At 53.8% G+C, this 7,330-nt stretch overlaps 2 non-coding genes across 2 annotated transcripts in view; both read right to left on the bottom strand.

The window, feature by feature from the left end:
• Positions 1-790: 790 nt before the first annotated feature.
• On the bottom strand, positions 791-977 carry LOC126421041 (U2 spliceosomal RNA). Its single transcript, XR_007576115.1, has one exon. It is a non-coding gene; the product is annotated as a U2 spliceosomal RNA (small nuclear RNA).
• A 6,171-nt stretch (positions 978-7,148) lies between these two features.
• LOC126421074 (U2 spliceosomal RNA) overlaps positions 7,149-7,330 on the bottom strand; it is a 201-nt gene continuing 19 nt past the window's right edge. The window contains exon 1 of the small nuclear RNA XR_007576116.1: positions 7,149-7,330. This exon is cut by the window's right edge and continues 19 nt beyond it. This is a non-coding gene — a small nuclear RNA (U2 spliceosomal RNA).

Below are 7,330 nucleotides of genomic sequence, written 5' to 3'. Positions count from 1 at the left end.
CTTCTTAGCCAAAAGGCCGAGAAGCGATAAGGAAAAACCGCAAGTCGAAGGGCCTAAATGCTTGCAGCGTGTGCGCTCCACATGTGGGAGTGACACACGGTGGTACGGGCCGATATGGCAACAGGCGACCGTCGAAAACATCGCAAAAGCAAGTGCCGGAAGGAAGGAGAATTCGCGAGAGCACTCGTCAACAGCCCAGTACTACCCTCCATGGCGAACAGTAAACTGCGACTCCCATTTGAACGCCGCCGGCTGCCAGGGCAGTGGAGAAGCCGTGAGGCCGCCCCACAGCAGCGCCAGGCCGGCGCGAGCTACACCGGCGCGAGGCCGGCGCGAGCTACACCTAGCCGAGTGCTTACATCGTCCACCGCCTACTGCATACGTGTGTACACACGTATTCTGCGTGCGTGCGGCGGCGACGACGACGTTCGCGAGGAGCTAAGGATATAACTCCAAAAAATGTAATTAAAATTATCTGTGGCCGGACCATATGTGACGCCAACGAGGCATCCGAAGGCACTCTTCTGTGCCCATATAAATTACCAGCCTAGTGTAATGCGGCTGCAAGAGCGTTCCGGCTAACCGCAAAAAAAAAAAAAAAAAAAAAAAAAAATAAAAAAAAAAAAAAAATAAATAAACTTCGTAAGATAATGTTAAATTAATTACAAGAAATCGAGGTGTGTAAGCAGCTAACTACTGGGCAAATCGACAACTACAACAAGTTTTGCTACCAGCGGAATATCTGATCACTGCAGAATATTAACCCATTTCAGGCTGTGTTTTAATTAATTTTAGGTGGGCCGATCCCGGCGGTACTGCAATGCCGGGCCAACCCGCGACAGAGGTGGAGCAAGCCCCTAGCACTCCGTCATGAGCCAAAAATGAGTTTAATATTCTGGTCCTGCGATGCAGGACGTATCAGATATTAAGCTGATAAGAACAGATACTACACTTTTTTTTTTTTTTTTTTTATTTATGGGCCTCCTTCCTCCCCTACAGCCCTACCTTGTCCTCTCCAAAAATGCCGCCATCCTAGAGTGTCGACGCAGCACGCACAGGGTGCATTGAGTAGCAAGACTTGTTGCCAGGAACGAAATTAAAAGCGAGGGGCATACTCTGCTATGCCGCAGTGGGCGACGACACTTGACTCAGAAAGACACCTCGCTCTGCAGGTGTGAAGAAATAGTGAGTTGAGAACCAAAAAGGAAGAAAGAAAGAAAGTTAGAAATGAAAGGAAATTAAAAACAGGGACGGCAGCACACACAAGTGAAAATGAAACTGGCGAGATAATCCCATCGCCTAGAGAATTAACTAAGGAATAAGCTTCTAAGATTGATTTCGTGATTCCTATTTTTTTCAATAAAGTTTTTGCAATAATTGTTCCAATTGCGAATCTGGGGTGAGTCAAGTCAGAGAGTGGTGCAAAAAAAAAAAAAAAAAAAAAAAAAAAAAAAAAAAAAAAAACCAGGGGCAATCCTAGGCAATGCCTGGACAAGGCGCCCTAGGCAACCTGGAACACCGTTTGATATCCATGGATCATTGCAGCTTTCAAATACCGGGCAAAAGTGGTCTTATAGTTTCGAGCAGATTCCGCCACGCGATGCTGGCTCCACAGGTAGTCCATGAAAGAGACAGCATCGGCGAGGGAAAGGTCGTAGATCGTGAAAATGGTGTGGCCCAAGAGCCACACCATTGCGTTACGTCTTGGTCGGGGTTGTGTTTGAAGATCAGGTGTAAGGAACCAGTCGGTGGACACATTTGCTGGCGTCGTCCCACCGATCAGCGCTATGAGCACACGTGCAAGGGCCCACACTTCTGTGACGTGGGGGCAGAGGAGGCGATGCTCCCTGGTGTCAACGTCACCACAGCGGCCGCAAGCAGCCGAGGGTCGTAGGCGGATGGCCGCCAGGCGATGGTTAGTGGGGATTAAGTTGTTGACTACACGGTACCATAGCGCCGAAACTGCGGTGGGAAGGGCTGAGTTGTTAATATTAGCCCAAACTTGGCGCCAGATGATCGACGGTCGTCTGTCCTCTAATTTGTGTGGCGTGGGCTGGCCTCGGAGTGCCTGGTAAAGGCGCTTCGACGTGCGTGCCTTGTCAGTGGCCACTGTGAGGACATAACTGCGGTGGAAGTAATAGTCTCTGACCGTCGTCAGCCGGAACGGAATATGCGTCAAACAGACCGGTGCACGCGCCGAGTGTGGACGATAACGGTCGAAGAGGACCGCTGTAGTCCCACCGGGGTCGGCTTCGCGCAAAGCGGTGACACGGTGTATCAGAAGGGCCGCACATTTCCGGGAAAAGTCAATGAGGCCGAGGCCGCCATCGGCCTTCGGCAACGTACAGGTCAGCGCATCAACCTTGAACAGCGCATGCCGCCACAAGAGCCAGTATACTGCTTGCGAGATGGCTCGGCCGATCTGCTTCGGCAGCGTAAGGAGTTGGGCGACATACCATGCCCGTGAGAGGAGATAACCATTAATCAGCTGGATGCGTTGATGGAGGTCGAGCCGTCGATCAGCGTGGCTCACGCAAAGGCCCCTGATGCGTGTGAGAAGCCGCCGCCACGTGAGGGTTAACATACGCTGCGGACAGGCAGTCACCTCAAGACCCAAGATACGCTGTTCCCCCACAACGCGGTACCAGGGGCGTTCGACGGTCAATGATCGTGGCCCTAGCGGAAGCAACACGGTCTTGTTGGGATTTAACTGAGCACCGGAGGCCCGTTCATAAACGTCGAGAACGCGGCGAACGGAATCGATGTCCCTGGCGTTAGCAACGAACACACCAACGTCATCGGCGTAGGCTGCACAGCGGAAGGTGACGCCTGGGAGAGCGACACCGTCGACCAACCGGCCAATGTCACGCAGCAAGGGGTCCAGCGCTAAGGCAAACAAATACATCGACAAGGGACACCCCTGTCGAACTGATCGCCTGATGGGAATGGGGCGCGACCGGCAACCGTTCACCACGATAGTGGAATTCGCCCCATCCAAGAAGTGCCGGATGATGCGTATGAAGCGCTCCCCAAAACCCATCCGCGACATAACGCCCAGCAGGTAAGGGTGCGAGACCCTGTCAAAGGCACCGGCGAAGTCCAAGGAAAGAATGGCAGCCGGAGTGCGAGTGTCAGCGGTGAGGAAGACAACATCGCGGTACAGGGAAGCGGCGGTGAAGATGTTCCGACGCGAAACGCCACAGGATTGAGTGGGGCAAAGTACCTTAGTCATCGCCTGTTTGAGACGAGAGGCCACACATCGTGCCACCAACTTATAGTCAGTGTTAAGGACAGTGATAGGACGCAGGTCTTGAGCTCGACAGTGACCAGTCACCTTTGGAATAAGGGCAATACGTCCAGATAAAAAGTCGGCGGGTAAGTCGCATCCAGCAAAAATCTCCTCGCACATTTTGCAGAAACGGTCGCCGAGCAGGTCCCAAAATTGTTGGTAGAACTCATAAGGGAGACCGTCGGGGCCAGGTGACTTGCGTCCCGGACAGGCACGGAGGACAGATGTGAGGTCAGCGAGTGTCAGGGGCTCGGTTAAAGAGCCGCGGTCATGACGATCCAAAGAAGTTGGCACCCCACTGACAAGTGCACGTTGGGCGGCGACGTCGACCTCAACATCCTGGAAGAGGTGCGTGAAATGGTCCGTCAGGTGTTGGAGGACGTCACGGTTGTCCGTGATACGCGCACCATCATCTGTCTTAAGGCGCAGAATGGTGTTCTTCTTGGCACGAGTTCGTTCAGAGGCAAGGTGATAAATGGATGGCTCCTCGCCTTCAATCAGGGATGCAGAACGACACCGCACCACCATACCATCGGCTTTCTCCCGAGAGAAGCGAAGGATTTGCGCCTTAATTTTGTTGAGGCGCATGTGGAGCTGATCGTACCTGTCAGCAGGAAGAGTCAGGGCGTCAGTGAGACACTGCTGATAGAAGGCCAACGTGCTACGTTTCCAGTGGGCGACGTCGCGACTATATTGCCGGATAACACGTCGCAGCCGGGGCTTCGCACAGCGGAGCCACCAAACCACCGTGGTAGGGTACCGGGAAGTGTCCACGAGACAATCCTGCCACGTTTTCGTGACGAGAGCACGAAGTTCGGGCAGGGATAGATGAAGGGTATTCATCTTCCAAGAGGTGCCACGAGGAACCGGGACGGGACCCGCGATACGCAAGGAACACGAGTACGCACAGTGGTCACTAAAGGCCACGGGTATGACTTGGACGGCACAAAGGGCGGGAGTCAAATCAGCCGAGACATAAACACGATCAATACGGCTGGCTCCAGTGGGATAGATGTGGGTAAATTGCGTGTAGGCGGGATGGAAGTGGCGCCACGTGTCAGTAAGGTCAGCCGCCCGAAGGAGTGAAGCGAGCGCTTCACACCGCATAGGCGTCGGGACCTGGTCAACTTCGGCTACCACACAGTTGAAGTCTCCGCCAAAGACGATAGGGCGACGAGCTGCTAAGAAAGGGGGGAGATCAGACTGAAAAAGTGTTGTTCTGTCATGCCTGTGGTTAGCACCGGAAGGAGCATAGACATTTAGAAAAAGGACATCTTGAAGGATACATGCAAGGACGCGACCGTTGGGTAGCGTGGCAACATGGGATGGAGTGAATTCTGATCGGTAGAGCAAAGCAGTACCCCGCCGGGCGTCAGGGTCGATGTTATACAGTGCCTCATAACCAACCAGGTCAGATAGAAAAGGGGCACAAACCTCCTGGAGGAATACCACATCAAACGCACCAAGGCGGAGAAAGTCCTTCAGAGATCGAAGTTTGACCGGGTTGGAGATGGAGTTAATGTTGACCGTTAAAAGGGAGAGGGCTCCCAGCGGACGGTCAAAGGTAGGCATGGGAGAGCAACACAGAGGAGACAACGGCAGATAGGGTCACGGCCGTAGGGAAGCAGGTGTGGAAACATCCACACCGGAACCCAGCGATATCACCCCGGATGGGAGAAACAAATACGAAGCAGCTCATGTGGGGAAAGGCCCACTCAATCACGCATGTCATCGCACTCGTCGTCAGCCCAGTTCAGGCCTCCCCCATCGGCAGGATAGTCTGAGCCAGGCGGCGCGGACGCGTCGGACACAGTAGGATGTGAAAGGGTGCGAGTACGCTGCATTGGCTGGTCGCTACCCTGGTCATGTTTCCGTTTTGCAGGGATCGCTCCCCGATCTCGCGATGAACTGATAAGAGCCTCTAGTTGCCGAGCAGTTTGCCGCATACCGCCCGAGCGATCAGCGGAAACAGAGCGGGAAACCGAGGAGGCCTGAGAGTCAGCCTCACTGCCGCTCTCAGGGGGACGGAAACCGTCCGCCTCCTCCGCCGGCTGGTCCGGGTTCGCCTTCTTGCGTCGATGACGACGGCGGGGGGACTTAGCGTCATCTGCCGGGAGGGGCGGGGTAGGAAGAACGACCTCCATCTGTTCTACAGCGACCACAGCACTCGCCATAGCAGGCACATCAGACGCCGCCGGCGGTACCGCCACAACGGGCGTCTGGTCCGGGACGGGTCCGTCTACCGGTGCACTGGGTGCCGGTTGCACTGCTTCTGGCGGGGGCGACACGTCAGTTCGCTCAGCGGGACGGTGGGCAGCGCCCGCCACTACCTCGCTGAGGAGAGGCACAAGGTCGGTACCAGCAGTGCGTTCCCGCGGCAGTTGCACAGGACGCCGGCGCGGACAGTCCACGCGGAGATGCTCCGTCGATTGACAAAGGGAGCAAGTCTGAGGTTGCCCAATATAGGTGACCTGGGCCCTGGTACTCGCAACATTTATATACGACGGGATGTGCTGGCGGAGGTCCATGCGGACACTACGAACGCCGCTGTTGCCCTGGAAACGGTAGGCACTTCCCCATTTCTCATTCGTGATGCTGAGCACCGTGCCATACCGCGACAGGACACGGCCGATTACGTCATTGGGACACTCTGGGGGTACGTTAAATACCCGCACAGTCCGTATCCCAAAACCAGATGGCACTATATGCACTGTTCCGACAGTTCCATCGAAGTAGCGGAACGGATGTTCGCCCGCGAGTGCCAGGCCATACTTTTCGTATTTCTCCTGGTCGAGAAATTTCACGAATAACGAGAATAAGACAAAATCCAGTTGAAAGGTGTCGACGTCATTTTCCGGTACTTTCAGATCACCAAATATCCATTCCTGTATTTCAAAGGCCGTAGGCCGTCTCGCTGCTCTGTCGAATACGCATTGAATACTGTTCGACCGGTTCGACATATTCACCGCAAAAATATCAACGCTGGAAAAACCAAGAACAAACGAAACGACCACGAAACGCGACTCGCGACCCGCTACAGAGCACAACGGACCGCTCCGACCGCGGGGTGCTTCTTAGCCAAAAGGCCGAGAAGCGATAAGGAAAAACCGCAAGTCGAAGGGCCTAAATGCTTGCAGCGTGTGCGCTCCACATGTGGGAGTGACACACGGTGGTACGGGCCGATATGGCAACAGGCGACCGTCGAAAACATCGCAAAAGCAAGTGCCGGAAGGAAGGAGAATTCGCGAGAGCACTCGTCAACAGCCCAGTACTACCCTCCATGGCGAACAGTAAACTGCGACTCCCATTTGAACGCCGCCGGCTGCCAGGGCAGTGGAGAAGCCGTGAGGCCGCCCCACAGCAGCGCCAGGCCGGCGCGAGCTACACCGGCGCGAGGCCGGCGCGAGCTACACCTAGCCGAGTGCTTACATCGTCCACCGCCTACTGCATACGTGTGTACACACGTATTCTGCGTGCGTGCGGCGGCGACGACGACGTTCGCGAGGAGCTAAGGATATAACTCCAAAAAATGTAATTAAAATTATCTGTGGCCGGACCATATGTGACGCCAACGAGGCATCCGAAGGCACTCTTCTGTGCCCATATAAATTACCAGCCTAGTGTAATGCGGCTGCAAGAGCGTTCCGGCTAACCGCAAAAAAAAAAAAAAAAAAAAAAAAAATAAAAAAAAAAAAAAAATAAATAAACTTCGTAAGATAATGTTAAATTAATTACAAGAAATCGAGGTGTGTAAGCAGCTAACTACTGGGCAAATCGACAACTACAACAAGTTTTGCTACCAGCGGAATATCTGATCACTGCAGAATATTAACCCATTTCAGGCTGTGTTTTAATTAATTTTAGGTGGGCCGATCCCGGCGGTACTGCAATGCCGGGCCAACCCGCGACAGAGGTGGAGCAAGCCCCTAGCACTCCGTCATGAGCCAAAAATGAGTTTAATATTCTGGTCCTGCGATGCAGGACGTATCAGATATTAAGCTGATAAGAACAGATACTACACTTTTTTTTTTTTTTGGCCTC

The sequence above is a fragment of the Schistocerca serialis genome, chromosome 1, assembly GCF_023864345.2.
Source record: "Schistocerca serialis cubense isolate TAMUIC-IGC-003099 chromosome 1, iqSchSeri2.2, whole genome shotgun sequence".
NCBI lineage: Eukaryota > Metazoa > Arthropoda > Insecta > Orthoptera > Acrididae > Schistocerca > Schistocerca serialis.
The sequence above is the reverse complement of the archived record's forward strand: the minus strand, read 5'-3'. Positions and strand labels throughout refer to the sequence as shown.